This window comes from Pholcus phalangioides, unplaced genomic scaffold (genome assembly GCF_987345545.1).
Source record: "Pholcus phalangioides strain wild (caught in Gottingen) unplaced genomic scaffold, Ppha-v1.0 ptg000008l_1, whole genome shotgun sequence".
Lineage (NCBI taxonomy): Eukaryota > Metazoa > Arthropoda > Arachnida > Araneae > Pholcidae > Pholcus > Pholcus phalangioides.
The window spans coordinates 24,387,291-24,406,078 of record NW_028301601.1 but is presented as its reverse complement, the minus strand read 5'-3'; the positions used below and the strand labels follow the sequence as shown (position 1 = coordinate 24,406,078).

Here is an 18,788-nt window from a genome sequence, read left to right as displayed (position 1 = left end):
CTAGGTCTCTCTCGTGTCATCTCTGGGTTTGCTCTTTCGGTCATTCACTGACTTGGTCCATTTCTCTGTACATCATTCTTATTGTCGAGTACACATTTTGTATTTTAAGGGCTTATTTTTGCATTTTTAAGTTTATATTTGCATATTTTGCCACATTTTCAGTGCATATAATCCGGGCTCTACTTAAGTTTTTTGTTAATTTTGAAATTTTGCTTAAAAAATCAATTCAATAAGTAGGAAAGTTCTCGCTCTTCGATGAGATCCGTGGGCAATGAGAAGAAACATGGTCCGATGTATGAAAAAATGGCAAGAAACACCGAGGTGTGTGTAATGTCATAGTAGATTTATAATTGTAAATAAACAACAACAAGAAAGGGACCGACAAAAACGACAAATATAAAGGTAAACCATTAGTTCTATACGCACTACAGATATGAATGATATAATAATAAATTTGTATAATTTCAAAAAGGCATCGTATAGAAATTTCCTTTCATTGTAATTAAATCGCAATTACATGAAAAGTCACCTAAAACGTATGTTCAAAGAAGACAATAGATAATAATTCTCCTAAGCCACAACGTTTTAATTTGAATATAGAAACACAGTCACAACCATGCAGTTTTTTATTTTCGACCAGTCTATCCGTACCAGCGACACTAAATGATGATATTAAAGGTAGAAAAAAACGATCATTTCAATTCATATTTTTTGAACCGACGTGACTATTACAGTTAGGAAAAAGACTTCCAAACGTCAGAAGAAAAATCTGAAAAATTCCTAACTTTGAGCTAAATGGCTCTGTCTGTTTTCATTGCACAGTATTGACTGACAATGAACTGGTATTTGTGTTTTTCACAATATTACAAGGAAAAACTTTGAGGATATTCAAATATAGGACATAGGGATAATAAAACAGTTTAGTTTTGTAATAAATCGATTTGTTTACGTAAAAGATTCTGTGCCCGATATCTCAATTTCGAACAGAAATTCAGGGTGTGGGTGTTGATGGGTGAAGTTGTTCTATCAAATTAGGGGATGAATTGATTCCTTTTCCTTAATGATTTAATATTTTCCTTTCATGAAAACTGTATCTAAAAAATATTGGGTGTTGAGCAAAATTCCTTTTGATCGTGTCTTGCAATGCAAGTTACGTGCGAAACCGTATGTCGGATATCCGGAATTATTCGATGACAGGCCATTCCTTTTTAACTAGTAATCTATTTTCTCTCTGCCGTTTTTGACACTAATTCTGATCTGAATACAAGCTTATCCAATTCGTTTCAATAATTCTGAAAATATTTCTATCAGTGATTATGGAAAAAATTATAATTCTGAAAATACGAAACTACTTTCCAGTAGTTATGTAACTATTGCTCATCAATTCTGTGAAATTGTATTTCTTCCATTAGTTTTGAAATGTTTTCTTAAAGTAATTTCGAAAATACTTTTTTTTCACCACAGTTCTGGAAAACATTTCTTCTATTACTAGAAATGAAACACATATGATCTGACCATGTGATATTAATTTAGCGCCATCTATTGAGCAATACGATAAAGATTAAGCGTTAAGATTCGGAGGGGCAGAGTTGATGACGAAATTTTGCTGACAAGGGGCGGGATCAAAAATTTCTAAAAATTTGCTTACGTAATACTTGAACGGCCCCTTATCGGAAAAACCAAGTTTCCAACTTGGGCCAGATGACACACAATATTTGCATGAATGATTACCCTATGGTAGCCCAAGGGGAATCCTGGGTCTAACCTCCGCTATGCCATATCTATTTCAACCGACTGTGTACCGATAAATTGCAACCATCGGCACCCAGGTTCTCTATTTCTTCAAGTGGGCGTGAAAAGGGACTGAATATAAATAAAAAGGAATTTAACGCGATGACCATTAGTCAATGAATAACAGGGTATAAAGGGAAAAATTTTAATAAGTTCAGCTAAGTTTCGTTGCTAATTACTAATTTTCTCCCGTTACATTTTAACGCATATCGGTTACAGGTGAAACATTTCACCTGTTGCGTTCTCAAAAACAACCTAATAACAGATTAAAGGAGAAACAGAATAAAATTATTAGCAGATGCGTCTGGTTTGACATTTAAAAATAAATTATTGATTTAATGCGGGTAACCCCAAAAAGAAAAACATAAAAAGGCTTAACTGTCCTTGTGTCATCTCGAACAAATCTTCGGACCAGTGTTGACGTTGACCATGATGATTTCAAAGGGCTTTCGTGGTCCTTTTTGGAGGCACTCACGTGACAAATTTACTGGTAGAATGAGGCAAGATTACCTCCATGATAGTTGAAGGATCACCTACTCATCAGACGACCTACGGGTCGTCCCACGCTGACTCCATTTTGTACATCTCACATCACTGTATTCTCTCATCCGACTGCCGCAGTATGTTGCTGCCAAAGCCCGAAGTTGGTCAATTCGCGACGGGGAAAGTCCAGCTGACCCGGCCAATATCCGAAATTCGAGCTTTTGCCGGCCCCTATATATCAGAGGCACTGACATGAAGAAAGCATTGTGGAACTGAAAGTTGTTGGTCGTCCCGTATATACGGGACTCAAGCGAGTATGCAGGAATAAGAAGGTGAATTACATTGTTTTTTTAGGATAAGCCAGTTATTGGCGGGGGGGGGGGGCAGCCCTCTTACAAAATTTAATGGGAGGGGGGGGAAGGCTCAAATGGTTCCGGCGCCTATATTATGTATCGATATTCAGCATTTCTTTGATCGTTAGAGTTCCCATAGCTAACCATAGTCATTATGGTTAACTATGGCCAATTATAAATAGCCATAATTATCACAAAAAAATACGCCAACGCGGCGATGACCCCGAATCATAGGGACCGATATAAAGATGTATAGCAGTGTTTCTCAACCGCGACACGGTGCCGGGCCTTGACATCAGTCAAACCGAGTTGTGAGTGGTTCACCGTTTCATTTTTACCCGTTTATTTCCTATCAGTTGTGTGTATGACCAGGTTTTCCCGTCGCAAAAAGAAATAAACCGGGCTGCGGGCTTCCAATGGTTGAGAACCACTGATGTATAGGGACCGGCAAAAGCCCGAATTTCGGACATCGGCCGGGTCGACCGGGCTAGAATCAGTCTATGCTGAAAACGAGTCTTTCATGGAAACTGGGTAATATTTGTAATGAAAAAAAAGGGAGGAAAACATCCATAACATACATTAGATCAGTCAACTTCACCTTCGACGCTGGGGGGGGGGGCAATGTCCCCCCTCCCCGTATCCCCACCTATGCCCATGGAGGATTTTGAAAAGAAAACTCAAACGGGAGATAAGTCTAAAAGAGAGGAGAGCGGTTGGGTATTGACTTTGCACTTGAGCTCCGATATGGGGACAGACGAAGACCAACAATTAAAAATGAAGCGCGTGGACTTATTTTGGATAGATTCTAATTTGTTCATGTTGGTTTGGGTGGGGGGGGGGGTCCCAGGCTTCACAGGCATAGGAGAGAGCAGGGAGAACATACGTCTGGTAGCACATTTGATGGACATGACAGGTGGAGTTGTTCAGGTTACGACGAAGGGAAAAAGAGTTTTTGGAGACATTTATTAAAGATATAAACAACGTGAAGATTCCAGCTGAGATCGGAAGAGATTGTAATGCCCGAGTATTTTTAATGGAAAACCTCAGAGATCAAAGAATTTTTTAATCGAGTAAGGGAAATCGTGGGGAATTGAGGTGTTGAGGGGCAATTCCGGGTTGAGCACCATTCGGAAATAATATTAAGGTTGTGTTGGAGAGATTCTCTCGGTCGGATATATTGGACACTGTTTTGTATCATGAACAAAACAACTCTACCACGAGTTGTGCACCTACTTCGATGAGTGGGCGTTGGCTTTGGGGGCCACGACGCTTGAGATTTATTCATCGCCGATCAAATGAAAAAACTCCTCCATGCAGATTTGAAGGAACACTGTCTGGATGAATGATGTGATATAGTTTCTCCAAGTGAGCTATCGGAGAAATTAGATAGGTTCGATGATGTAAAGAGGACTGTGGAAACATCCTCCCTTAACTCCAAGACCGGTTCATCAAAGTCCGAGATGGAAAGCCATTGGAAACCAGCGACTTCAGGGTGAGTCCATCCCGCCTAAGGCGACGATGGATTCGAATAACAGAGCGAGATCCGCAGTCACTTGTTATGCATGTGGAACAGAAGGCCACATAGCAAGGTTTTGTCCTACGAGATGCCAGCAGGAGCCATTGAGCGAACTCTGCCCAGGCGAACTTTGTCGAAACGGAAGAGGGCGAGGGGAAACGATTGAAGAAACCACAGTCCTAACAGCATGTATCACGGTGCCGGCAACTGGTGTTGGTATGATCATTGACACACCGCAGACCGTGAATTTGAAATGTGGTCAGAAGACAATAAGAGGCGTAATCGATTCCGGAGGCCAGATCTCAGTCGTCAGATCGGATTTTGGATCATCGGATCGACGACAATAAATGCGAGGGGAGAATAATGATCAAGTCCGCATTTGGTGAAAGCGAGATAGCCCCCCCCCCCCCCTCTGAATGACACAATCATCTGTGAAGAGTCTGATACGCAGTTTATGAAGTCGGGTAGATCATTTATATAAATTAGAAATAGTAATGGCGAGAGGACCGAACCTTGAGGTGGGCTTGACTTGACATGAAGAAATGGGGAGTTCTGGCCATTGAATGAGACAAACTGCGGTTAATAAGGAACGCTTCCACCCATTTAAGCAGTTGAACATTTATACCAAGGTTTGAAACTTTTAGTAGAAGTTTATAATGGGGCACCTTATCAAACGCTTTAGAAAAATCTAGGAAAATGACATCGGATTGAAGGTTTTTATCAATGGTGTCATGTATGAAAAGTGTTGACTGGATAGATACAGATAGCGATGATCTAAATCCATGTTGGTTAGGGAAGAAGTTAATCGAGTGGAGGTGGGTACAGACTTTCTTAGCAATTATGTGTTCAAAGAGCTTGCAGCAAGAGGAGATGATTGCAATAGTTCTAAAATTAAGGGAGTCGAACAGTGAACCTGTTTCATGGATGGGAATTATCTCATTAATTTTCTAGTCAGAGGGTAGGTCAGATGTGTTCAGTGAGACGTTGAAAATAATGAGGAGACAGAAATAAAAGCAGAATTTGAGGATATGATTTAGGATCCCGTCGAGGCCAGTAGAATGGGTTTTTTTTTAGATAGATTCAGGAGACCAGCTTTAGAAAAAAAGACGGGACTGGAATTTTGAAGTAAACCGGAAAAGAAGTATCAACTATTTGTTTGTTGCCAACAATGAGTAGTGAATAATAAATCTGTCCTTAAAGGAAAGGTATAAATTGATCGGCATTTTTAGCTAGGCGGTCACTTTTTAACTTCTTATCTCTGGATTTAAGAGTTTATATGCCCTCCAGCTGCGTATCTAGCAAAATGAATTGGGTGGGTGGGCGGCCATTTTGTGCTCTGATCTTCTACGTGGAAGGTTAGCTTGGAGGTTGGCGAAATGAGAATGAATGAATCCGATAGCCGTGTAAATTACTGATGCAGCCCCGTCAGGGATTTTGTGTGATACTTGGTGGTGTGGCGAACCCATGCGCGCATTATTCGTTTCCACAAAATGGGCAGTATTATAAATGGGTCCGCCTGTTGTTAGGTACCCATATGGGTGGTTATGGAGGTAATCTGTGTATGTGTATTAGGGGAGGAGTGAGATCGGTAAATGAAAAAGTAATACGTTTTACCCTACCATAAGGCTTCAGCTGGGAAAAGGGCTGAATGATCTAGGAGATCCACCTAATCCTTTTGGTCTGCCGGCCACAGATGATTTTTTTACCATCTTTTTTGAATTCAGAGTGAAAAGTCAAGCGCAGTTTGTAAAAATTCCGTTATGGCGGACACCGATAGGGCATGAATATTCGTCCGTAAAAGAAAGTGTTCCCATTGAAACTTTCTTTTTGAATTAAACATAATTGTTATTTGGTCATAAACAGATATGACAACATTTATGGTATGACCGTTTATGCGGGGATTATATCTATATATATAAAATTCATTTTCTGTCTGTGTGTGTTTATGTTCTCTATGCAAATCTACAATTTTAGATCGATCGTCGCCAAATTTTGCATATATACCAAATAAGACCCGACTTGAACGATAGGCTACTTTAAAATTTCGTCAGAGCAGGGCAAATGCCTCAAACGGGCAAAAAAACTGTCGGGCAACAATGGTTTTTGGGCCTCAACAATCACTTTCGGAACGTTTACTTTGGTTACCGTGGTTCCCTAGGAATGCGTTTCAGACGTGCATATGCCTTTACAATGGTTTGTCACTTCTTTGATACTGCCAGTATTATAACACTCCTTTATAATGGGTTGACACTTCTTCAACGCTGCCAGAATATGTTTGGGCCTTTATAATGGTTTGCCACATTTTCAATACTCTCAGTAATGATAGTATTGAATAGACATCATAATCATCATCAGCATCGCTTTGAGGGTCAGGAAAAGAGTGATCCTCACAGAAATCAGTGTTAAAATTGTCGATTTTAATGTAGAAATGCGTAAATTTGGTGGGGTTTTCTGTCACATCAATAATTTTAAAAATTTTATTAAATACCCGATTTTTGAAATATTGAGTTCGATTATAGATATACGAGGCGCAGGAGATTAAATATGAAGTAATTAGCCGGACCTACTTTTTAGTTGGATATCCATGCAATAACATTGATTTCAACTTTTTATTTACATCTTCTCAAGCATGAAAATTAATGTCTTCCTATTGTCTTTTAATATTCAACTGCATAAATTGATATAGTTTATGTTGTTTTAAAATAAATTGTGGGTCCGTAAAAAAGTACATCGAAAAAATTCCACAGCTTTAATTAAGCATTTTTTGAAGCAGAAGTTCAAAAGGGGGGGGGGATCGAAATACCTAGCACCCTTTAAAAAAAACAAAAAATATATATTTATTTTTACGTTTCGTCTAATCTAGATTTGTTTCTTTTATGAGTTGCACAGGAAGTTGCCATATTGGTGAACTTAGACACGGTTTGCATATCCGTCAACGAAAGAGGGAGATATCACGTGATCCAAAAAAAGCCTCATTAAAGAAAACCCGGGCAACGCCGGGTATTACAGCTGTATAAAATCGTAACCCAAATGATTCAGCCACTTTCAGTCATTTTCTATAGAAAATAGAAATAATTTGTTTCGAGTGAAAGTTATTCAACATTAATACGCATCTCTTACTGCAGTGAGATTGAGCACCCCCCCCCCCCCCACACAGTACATTTTACGAGGGAGCTGAACCCCCAATTACCGATGAACATACAATGCCAAATACCTAGCTACTGTGGTCTCATTCGAAGGTTTCACGCCCCGGCATCGAGATCGACGGCATCAGGGTCAAGCCGTCTCCGTGTATACGGTATCTAGGGATACATATTGACAACAATCTCAGCTTCATCACACATACAACTAAGCAGGTCAACAAGACGCAAGAGACGTTCCAATTGATGCGCAGGCTCGGAGGACCCACATGGGGCCTACGTCGACAATTTAGCAATACATTGCATAGAACGGTCGCACAGAGGCAGCTCTCATATGGATATGCGGTGTGGTATAGGAATCCAACGCAGCAGATGCCACGGCTAACGACGTGGTATACGTTGCAACAGGGAACCCACCGCTCAGCATATTCATGGAGTATGAAGTACGTCGGACAGCAGTTCTGCATCTCGGGGAGGGCATCCAGATCAATGATCACCCGGTCAATTCAACCCAATACGAGCAGAAGCACAGGGAGTGGCTACATCATCCAAGTGTTGACATCGCGCCTCTACAGGTTACGTGGTCCAACTCTACCGGTTCCTCGACGGGATCTTTCGTCACCAGCGAGACAGTACGGATTTTCACTGACGGCTCTCGGACCGGAGCGGCAACGGTATGTGCATACGTAGTCCTCGACTCATCGGATGTAGCTAAAGAGACTTGGAGTCAGTGGCGGATCCAGGCAGGGGCGATGGGGGCGATTGCCCCCCCCAAGATCCTTCAAACAATAGGGGCGCCCCTCCCAAGAGCCTTCAATCAAACATAACTCCAGTTGCCTCACTTTTTTCTTTATTAATCCTTAAGTTTTTTTCATTAATTTCTTTTTTTCCTCTAAAATTTCCTTTCGCTAAAATTTGTGCACTTGAAGAAGTTCGACCTTGAGTTTTCTTGTTCTTCTGCTGGTGAGGTCGAAAGAATAAAGAAGCCATGTCCGGAAGAAGGTCAATTCAGTTGTATTACCGCCAAAAAAATAGCCTAAGTTCTGTAGGGATTCCATGTGATTCGACCGTCACATTACCTCTCCGGTGCAACTCACCCATACATATCTGTAGCGCCTAAGGGCACAAGTGTAATATTTGCGATGGAGAGGGGCAAACGTACACCCTTCAGTTTTCTTGGTAACGCACAATAAAGCACAAGCCATCAAATAAGATGAATCATCCGTTTTCCAGCCGGTCCTTTTTTTTTTTTTTTTGCTTCTCTCAGTACTAAAACATATAACCTTTACGTGGACCGAAAAATGCCCGGATCTTCAAAAACAAATATTCCACTTTCGGTAAGTGGAAATTTCAAAGTTTTAAAAAAAATAGGTGGGAAAAGAAAATAAATTCTACAACTTTTGTAGCATATCTGGAGTTTTCCCAGGAGGGAAGCTGCATTCGCTTGCGGATTCACTGATAATGACATCCAGATGCGCATTTATGATTTTGCTGCTTGCGGACAACACGAAATTTGAAACCTTCCCCAATTTTCTTGACTACTCTTTCTTCGAATTTGCCACCCTGTGCAATAACCCGCTTGGTCTCCCTCCACTCCTGCAAGTACGCCTGTGATTGTCAGTAAGATCCAAGTCACTCTTTTGGTCACTCCCATGCTCACACACTCTTTAAGTCACTAATTTAGTCATTCACATTCCTGCACACTGTTCTGGTCACTCGCATGGTTGCACAGCTGTTTTGGTCACTCACATGCTTGCACATGCTCTAGGCCACTTTTTTTCATTACTCGCTGACATGGTTCCTTGCTGGGTTACTCTTTTGATCATTTATACATGCTCTCGGTTATTCTTAGGGTCATTAAAAAGCTTGCACACGCTCTAAGTCACTATTTCGGTCATTCACACGCATGGCCGGAACTACACAATTTGTCACCCGGCGCAAGCCAGAATTTTCGCGCTCTTTGCATGTAGAAGAAGCAGTTGAAGGGGGAAATCAGCGCCCCATCTGGTTCAGTGCCCGGGGGCAGCAGACCCGCCTGCTCTCTCCTAGTTTCAGCCCTATTCACAAGTTTACTCATCGTCTAGATCACGCTTTTGGTCATTTACATGCTTGTAAATAATCTAGATCACTTTTTGGTCACTCACTGACCTAGCTTCTGGCTATCTAGGTAGGGGTGGATTAATTGAGGGTTATACAGATTTTGCTACCCTTCTCCCAATTTTTTTGGACAATCATTCTTCAAATCTGAGCACTTCTAAACTTTCCGCCCTGGGCTATGCCCCCATAAATACGCCACTGCAGGGAGGCTAACAGGGCTTCTCATAATTTTTTTATTTTTAAGTTAACAAATAGTGGGACCACCATGGTGGGGCCTAAAAATATGAAAAATCTGAGCAAAGAGTTCCCCCCCCCCAAAAAAAGTCACCCTAGCTCAAGAGCCCTCCAAGAGCCCACAAGGTGGGCTTTTGAACATAGCCCTCTCTAATAATATCTGAAAATTTAGGCCTTATCCCCATCCAATAATTTGACATCTTTCAATTGCGAATGAATAAGTACCTGGATTAAACGTTACAAGTGGATCATGCTCATAACACTTTTTTTAAAAACCGTCTTAAAATTCGTTCTAAGCGGAAAAACGCATTATACGGGAAATATCAATGAATATTAGTGAAAGATGGGATCACGAAAATGGATCGTATTAAGCGGGAAGAGGTTCTGTCGCGAGAGCAGTGCCGGGACCAGATGCTTGGTCAGCATTTTGTTTGCCCCTGTAATGTTGAGAGAGAGAGAGAGAAGGGAAGTAAAAGGGTGAAATATGCCCCCCCCCCCGTCCAGCGCTCGGGGCACCAAACCCCTCCCCTGCATGTTTTGGCTCTGAGGAACATTATGAGCGGAATCCACTATATAAAATTGATTGTATGATGTCGGATGTGCTGCCAGAATTAAATTTAACCACGAGAGGAATCTTTTCGGCATAAAATTTAAAATTGATATTTTGCACTTAAATTTTCAACGTTATATTTTAATACTTGTAAAATATTTTCATATTTTGTCTCGACTTCCTACTCGCATAAGCCCGATTTACCATTCAGTATTTTCTGTATATGTGTTTGATTTTTATAATCGAAACTCGAGCTAAGGTGATTCCAAATTAAAGTTTTCATCCTCCGTCAGTTTTTTATTCACACAAATGAGAAATTTATGTTTGAAGATTGGGAGAATTTTTTCAGTCAGAAGCGCATTTACGGTTTTCCCGCGCTTGAGTTACACGAATTTTGCCGCCCTTTTTCCCTTCTAGTCTAATTTTCTTGACTATTCTTTCCTTGAATTCACCACCCTGTGCTATAACCCACTTGCCTCCCCCCTTCCCCGCACTCCTGCAAGTACACATGCGTTTAAGTCACTCTTTTAGTCATTCACATGCTTACGAAGGTTTTAACAACTGGCTGTTGCGAAGATGTATTTTGGAAAGAGAGAAAATTCAGCGGCCCCTGCGGGGAATCTGGGGGGAGTACACGAGCTCCAAGGAAAGATTGAGAGATTGGGTGCCTCTGTAGTCTAGTGGTCTAGGGCGTTCGCCTGGAAAGTGAAAGGACGTGGGTTCGATTCCCCGCAGGGGCCGCTGAATTTTCTCTCTTTCCAAAATATATCTCCGCAACAGCCAGTTGTTAAAACCTTCGTATGGTAGCGGAGAGTGACGTCATCCTTGTGTAAATTCACATGCTTACACACTGTTTTGGTCACTCAAGTGTTTGACACTGTTATGGTCACTGTTTGGTTACTTGTACACGCTCTAGGCAACACTGTCTTAACGCATGCCTCCCCTCCCCTCATGGGCAGGGATCTCAAGTGCAAGGAGGGGGGTGGCTTCGTGAAAATGATAGCTGGTTAAAATTTTCGAAAGTAAATATGTCTCGCCAGGTAAGGAAGCCTCAGAAAAATCACTTTGCCCGAGGGCCCAGGACGTGCTTAAGTCGATTGACTCTAGGCCACTCACTGAACTGGCCTTTCGCTCTGTGGGTCACTCGTTTGGTCATACACATGCTTACTGTCACTCTCAGAAACTCTTTTGCTCACTCACGTGCTTGCAAATATTCTAGGTTACTCTTTTGGTCATTCACTGACCCAGTCACTTGCTGTCTGGGACAAAGGTGTATTTATTAAGGATTATACAAATTTCACCACCCTTCTCCCATTCTACAAATATTCTTAATCCCTCTGAACTTGCTGCCCTGGGCTATAGTCCTCTAAGCCTCCCCACTCCGTAAATACCACACTGCCTTTAGTGGCGGGACATGCAAGTTCAAAATCTGAGCGTTGTAGAAAAAATATTGAGGAGAAAACTAAAGAAATCGTAGAAGAAGAAGGAAAAAAAAAAGCGCCGATGGAGTTGAATATTTCTAGAACTAATAGAGTTTTACATTATATTTAGATGAATTATTAGTATAATAGATTCTGGCTAATTTGGCACATATCCCACCAGGGTGTGCTGGGTTATCGCAATCGCCGAATTACTGCAAGTTGATTGAAAAAGCCCATTCAAATAATATAAACTTCTGCTCATAGACATGCATTGTGATATGTTTTCCTCTTCTATGCTCGAAGAAAACCGGCCTAAAAACACCGGATTAACTGGAGGGATTATTTAGAGTCTATACGTAGTAGTATAAGATGCTTTATTTTTTTGAAGGCAAAGAATATGGGTTTCTGACGAAAAAATTTTCATAAATCGGGTGTACAAAGCTGGAAATTTTTAATGAATTTTCTTGATTTCATCGTCTTGTTTGAAAATTATAAGCCGTAAATGAAATTAAAAGGTATTATTTGTGAATAGAAACATGTCCTCAGTGGGCAAAAGCTTAGTGTTTTTACTGTAGTGTTTCTTTCCATTAGAGGAGAGGATACAAGTTTGGTGTGTTATAAAATTTTCTTTTAATTTCTAAAATCGTTTACAGAAACACAAATTAATTGCCAGGAACGTGAATAATTGAAAGAAGAATGCTTAATGTTCCCTAAACAAATCGCCAAGTCTTTAAAGCGTATTTGTGAACACCAAAAATTGCTAAAGTGAGCGGAGCTCAGCTGTAGACGCTTGAGTTTCCAGCAGTGGTTCCCAACCTTTTCAGTTCATACGCCTAGCAGATCAAGGGTAAAGACTAAACAAGGTACTGAGCGAAATAAGCAGAGACCACAGAAAGCTCACCTGAGGATCCCTCATGGATGGAAAAAAGTTCCTTTGATCAGGTACAGTTTCAAGTACGGAGTTGATATAAATAAAGTACGAGCCAAGCAGAGCCAACTGAGGGCCGCTCATGAATCGGCCAGCAAATAAATGGGATACCGAACGAGACAAGCCGAGACCACAGAGGGCCCACCTGGGGGTCCCTCACTGATGTAAACGAAGTCCAGGATTCTAGGAGCATTTTAAAATAATAATTCTTCATATGCTTTGGATATCCCGCTCTATTTTCATCTGCAAACTTTTCATTTATTTGTGCTATATATTGCACTTTTCAGCTGGAAATGCACATCAGAATTAACGTGATCCTCACGTATTCCCAAGATATCTTTATGATCTGGCCAAGGAATCTGTTAGTGGTAATAGACATCCATGTCCGAGCCAGGATTCGAACCCAGACCTGCTAAGTCAGAAGCTGTCACTCTAAACACTCGACTACCAGGCGGCTTAGGGGGGCCTTGAAATGTTATAAATATTTACAACAGATTATTCAGTCTGCCCAACACACTTTTTTTACGTTCGGTATTTTTTGCGAGGGTAGTCGGAACAAATGTCCAAATTTATTGTCAAAAACTGGGAATGCACACTCCCACGTTGTCACGGCTATGATAGTGCAAGAAATTTTTGTAAGCCATTCGGGCGTGAGTTTCAAGATCTTCATTTGCATTTTTTTCTAATTAAAATGCAAGACTGTATTTCGGAAAACACAGACTAGAGTTTAGAATAACAAATATCGATTTTGTATATTTACAGAAAATTTCATATATATTTTCGTCAGGGCCGTAGCGTGCCTTCTCGGAGCCCCGGGAAAGACATTTCCTTGGGAGCATTTTAAAAGCGAAAAATTTATGCAAAATAAATGTACATTATTTGTGATGCCCTCATTTGGCTTGGGTCGGTGCTCCGGTTGCCCAAGACAAGTTACGGTCCTGCTTTGCGTATTTAAATTGTTATTTTATGATATTATGTTATTTTATGTATTTAGTGTATTTATTTATTTATTTTTCGAAAAAAGAGGTATATTAATACAAAAAAATAATAATAAATATGTATGTTCTCTGTTATCAGAAATTTAATTTCTTTTTTCCATTTCAGATGAGATGGATATCAACTCAAAAGAGTTCTCACATATCACGATGATTTTTGTTTATTTATTATAAAGAGAAATAATTGAAATTTCTCTGGAATCATACTGTTGGTTGATTAGGATTTCGTTTCACTAATATTTATTAGAAATAGAGATGGATACTGATTATACAAGTCCGCGACTTATACTATTTCGTAATACAGACGCTAGAGCAAATTTTGACGTTTTCAAAAATTATGCCATAATTTTATATAAAAAGTGAAACACATCACAAACATCCACCGCACATCATATTGGTTTGAAGAGTTCATTATTGAATAAAATTTTGTGACTTATTTGATACAGATAATGCTAAACCAGTCATCATCATCATCAACAACAACAACCATTTTCAATCCACTGCTGGATGAAGGTCTCTTCTAAATGTTTCCATTCTGCTCTGTGTGATGCTTTAGCCATTCAGTTGACTCCTGCCACTTTCCTGATCTCGTCAATCCATCTTGCATAGGGACGCCTTTTCGGACGTTTAACACCACGGGGGTACCAATCTAGAATACTTGTTGTCCATCTGTTGTCCTGTCTTCTTGCAATATGTCAGGTCATATATTTCCGTTTCAAACGTTTAATTCTTTCCGTGATATCATATACCTTTGTGCTGTTCCTTATCCAAGTGATTCGTTTATTGCCTGTCCTTGTGATGTCTAGCATACATTTTTCCATGCTCCTTTGTGTTGACTGTAGCCTTTGTATCCTCTTGCTTGTGAGTGTCCATGTTTCAGCTCCATAAGTCAGTGCTGGTAGCACACACTGATTAAAAACTTTTCTTTTCAGGCGTAATCGCATGTGACTCTTCAGAATTACACAGTTTTTGCCAAAAGAGCTCCATCCACTCCTGATCCTTCTGTTTATTTCATTAATGATTCCGTCCATGGTAATTTATTGACCTAGGTATACATAACTTTCTACTTCTTCTATCTCTGTGTTGTTGAGCAAGATTGTCCTCTTCAACGCAAACGGGTTGAAGTTAGTCTTTTGAAGATTCATTTTCAAGCCCCCCGAATACTTGCCTTCGCCAATTCTTGTATCATTTCTTCTAGTTAGTCTGGATTACTGCTGATAACAACAATGTCATCTGCAAAATGCAAATGGTTGAGAAATTCTCCATTTATTTTAATTCCCTTTTTATCCCAATCCAGTTTTCTGAATACTTCTTCTAAAACAGCGGTAAAGAGTTATGGTGAAATAGTATCACCCTGTCTGACTTCTTTTCCGAGTTTGATCTTTGCTTTTCCTTTATCCGAAAGAATCGTTGCAGTTGCTTTGTCATATTATGATATTGATGTAAATCTTCTCTACCCCCAATTACATCTAGAGCTTCAACAACAGCCGATGTGAAAACAGAGTCAAATGCTTTCTCAAAATCAATGAAGGCCATACACAATGGTTATTCGTATTCCTTGTGTCTCTCTATGAATTCTCTGATTGTTTGGATGTGATCCATTGTACTGAATCCACTTCGAAATCCTGCTGGTTCTTTTGGTTGAGCTTCGTCCAATTTGGATTCAAGCCTGTATGTCAGCACTTTGGTGAAGATTTTATAAATTACTGATAGCAGACTGATTGGTCGATCGTTCTTAATATACTGCTGAAATGCTAAATGCTAAGTGGTGACGAAGAGCTAAGTGGTAATGTCGAAAGAGCCTGGAATTTCCCGGTCTCAGAAGGATTGACGACAATATCAGCAACCGCATGTAGTGTTTCTGAGTCGATATTAGCGACGAGAGCGGCGAATTTGGTATCATCACTTGTAATGCGGCTGAGGAGGAAAGCTTGCTCGCATTGCTTCACCCAGAGAGAAACGTTTGTCTTCCAAAATGGGGGAAGGCGGAGAGCGACACTGGAAACTTGGGGAACGGAATTGTCCCCTTCTGCTGTTATCATCCTGTTGCTTGAGAGAGAAGAGAGCCAAGAGGTCAAGCGGAAGTGACCTTACGAGGGAGGATGCTCCGTGGTCCACTGTTGCTGGGAGAAAAATTCTCTGCTGCTGCTCTCACCGTAATGGCGTCTTTTGAAGAATATTCAGAAGGCATCATTATTTGCGTTTAAAGGTCTGTGGTCACCAATGCTGAAATCTAAATGCTAAGGTGGTGACGGTAGTGCAATTGCATCTGACTCCATATGAATGAGACGTAGTTGTAGATACATTATCTTTAATTATGATGCTATATAGAAGATATTATTTACATGGTACATATATTAAGAGAGAGAAAGACGACGTTGGTGCATCTCGTGTGAGAGCTGGAGCTGAACTGATGTTCTCACACACATGGCCCTTCGGACCCTCCGAAGGGGCATCCGGTCACGTGATCATCTCGTGTTTCAGTACAGAATGTGCTGAGATTCTTTCACGTGACCAGAGCGTGCTTGTTAAGAGAGAGCCAATGTACAAAGTAAAGTAATAATAATAATACATATAAGAATATATATTGAGGCTCTACAGTACCCCCTCCCCAGTGTCAATGTTGGACACGATAAAAATCCGTGAACCAGACTCGACGTCCAGATCGTGTGGTCACTGGTGGTTTCGATTTCGTGGTCGAGTTCTCTGACGTAGAGTCGTTAGTTTGCGTTTTCGCCACCAGTGGCGTTGTATCTTCCGAGAGGGAGAATGCTGGTTTTAAGCGGTCGATGGAAACCGAAACTGTTTTGCCATTGATGTCAAGTTTGAACACTTTTTCATTTTTGTTAATGACAAGAAAGGGACCATCATATGGTCTCTGGAGGGGTCGATGGACACTATCACGACGTATTAATACGCGAGTAGCATTCATCAGTTCTGGATACACAAATGTAGCACGTTTTCCATGATGTTTTGTTGGCGTTGGACGGAGCTGCTGCATGTGGCCCCGTAACTTATTTACGTAGTCACAAGGGTCAATGTTGACATTCGTTGAGTCGAAAAATTGGCCGGGAAGACGCAAGGGTGCACCAAACACGAGTTCGGCTGGCGTACACTGCAGGTCGGCTTTTAGAGCGGCTCGGTAGCCCAGAAGTATAGTTGGTAATACTTCGGTCCAACGTTCGGTGTTATGGCATTTAATGGCCGTTTTTAGTGGTCGATGAAATTCCTCAATCAAACCATTCGCTTGAGGATGGAAAGCGGTAGTTCTAGCTCGTTCAGTGCCTAGAAGTTGTAGGAGAGAGCGGAAAAGGTGGGACTCAAATTGTCGACCTTGATCAGTTGTTATAACTGATGGAGCACCATAACGGGATACCCAACAGTTATAAAAGGCTTCCGCTACAGTTGGAGCTGTGATGTCTTTTATCGGTTGCGCTTCTGGCCAGCGGGAAAAACGATCGATCATGGTCAAACAGTAAGAATAACCATTTGATGGAGTTAATGGACCCACTATGTCCAGATGAATGTGGTCAAATATTGCAGATGGCATAGGAAATTCTTTCAAAGGAGATTTGACATGTCTGTGAATTTTACTTTTTTGACAAGCCATGCAAGTTTTTGCCCATTTTGTTATTTCCTTATTGATTCCAGGCCAAACAAAGCGAGAACGGATTTGGTGGATCGTTCTTCTAATGCCTGGGTGCGCTAAGTTATGAACGTGATCAAACACCGTTTTCCTATACCGCACAGGAATGTAAGGACGCGCACTTCCAGTGGAGATATCACAAATTAAATCTATGTCAGATTCGGGAAGTTTAATTTTTTTCAATTGTAAGCCACAATTTGAATCACCCATCAATTTTGATAATTCATCATCTGTCGCTTGAGCGTCAGCGATTTCATTATAATTAATTGGGCTTGGCATTGAAATAGCACATATGCGGGACATTATATCGGCTGCTATGTTTTCTGAGCCAGGAATATGACAAATATCACTCGTGAATTGGGAAATGAAATCCAAATGTCTGGTTTGGCGAGGCGAGCATTTGTCATGCTTCTGCCGGAAAGCATAGACCAAAGGTTTTTGATCTGTAAATAGAGTGAACTGACGTGCTTCGAGCATGTGTCGAAAATATTTGATAGAAGAATATGCAGCCAATAGTTCTCTGTCATATGCGCTATAGCGTGTTTCCGCTGGAGTGAGTCTGCGAGAGAAAAATCCTAGCGGTTGCAAAGAATTGTCCACTACCTGGTGTAATGCACCACCAATTGAAAAATCAGATGCATCAACGTGAAGTGCAAGTTTTGCAGATGTGGAAGGGTGAGCTAATAGAGTGACATTAGCTAGTTGCTCTTTGCATTGATTGAATGCTGCGAGTGCAGAATCGGTCCATTCAATTTTACGATTATCTTTTTTACGGCGGGAGCCCTTTAGAAAATCGTGTAAGAGTATTTGTGACTCAGCAGCATGTTTTATGAACCTTCTATAGAAATTTATGAGACCAAGAAATTTTCTCAACTCAGAAATTGTGTCAGGTCTCTTAAAATCTAATATTACTTGCACTTTGCTAGGTAATGGTTTAATGCCAAGAGGAGTGATTAGATGACCTAAAAATTCCAAATTATCTACCCCTAATACACATTTAGAAATATTAAGTTTCAAGCCATACTTGTGTAAACGCTCAAATATTTGCCTCAGGTGATTTTCGTGCTCCTCAACAGATGATGAATATACGAGGATATCATCTAAATATGCATAACAAAAAGATAAACCTCTTAACACCTCGTGCATGAAACGCATAAATGTTTGAGGCGCATTTACTAAGCCAAAACAAAGCCTTGTATATTCGAACAGACCCCATGGTGTTGTCACCGCTGTTTTAGGAATATCAGGTTCAAAAATAGAGATCTGATGGTACGCTTTGAAAATATCTAATTTTGAAAAAATTGACTTACCATGAAGGGCATTGCTGAAATCACTTAGGTATGGGATGGGATAGGAATCGAATTCTGTGACAGAATTTAATTTTCGATAATCTCCCACTGGTCGTATAGATGTTTCCGACTTCGGAACAATATGCAATGGACCATGAACTTTTTGAAGGACGAATTATTCCTTGTTGTAACAAAAAATCAAATTCCGTCTTCACCTTCTCAAAGTGTTGAGGGTGAAGCCGTCTCGGTCGAGAACATATTGGAGGACCTTTAGTCACAATGTGGTGAACTGTGTCGTGCGATGCAGGTTCGCCTATTAAGCACGGATTTGTGATGTCTGGGAAT

The 18,788-nt window shown here is 40.6% G+C and overlaps 1 non-coding gene across 1 annotated transcript; it reads left to right on the top strand.

Moving 5' to 3' along the window:
• Positions 1-10,830: 10,830 nt before the first annotated feature.
• TRNAS-GGA (transfer RNA serine (anticodon GGA)) lies at positions 10,831-10,904 on the top strand. The gene has a single exon. It is a non-coding gene; the product is annotated as a tRNA-Ser (tRNA).
• Positions 10,905-18,788: the final 7,884 nt, after the last annotated feature.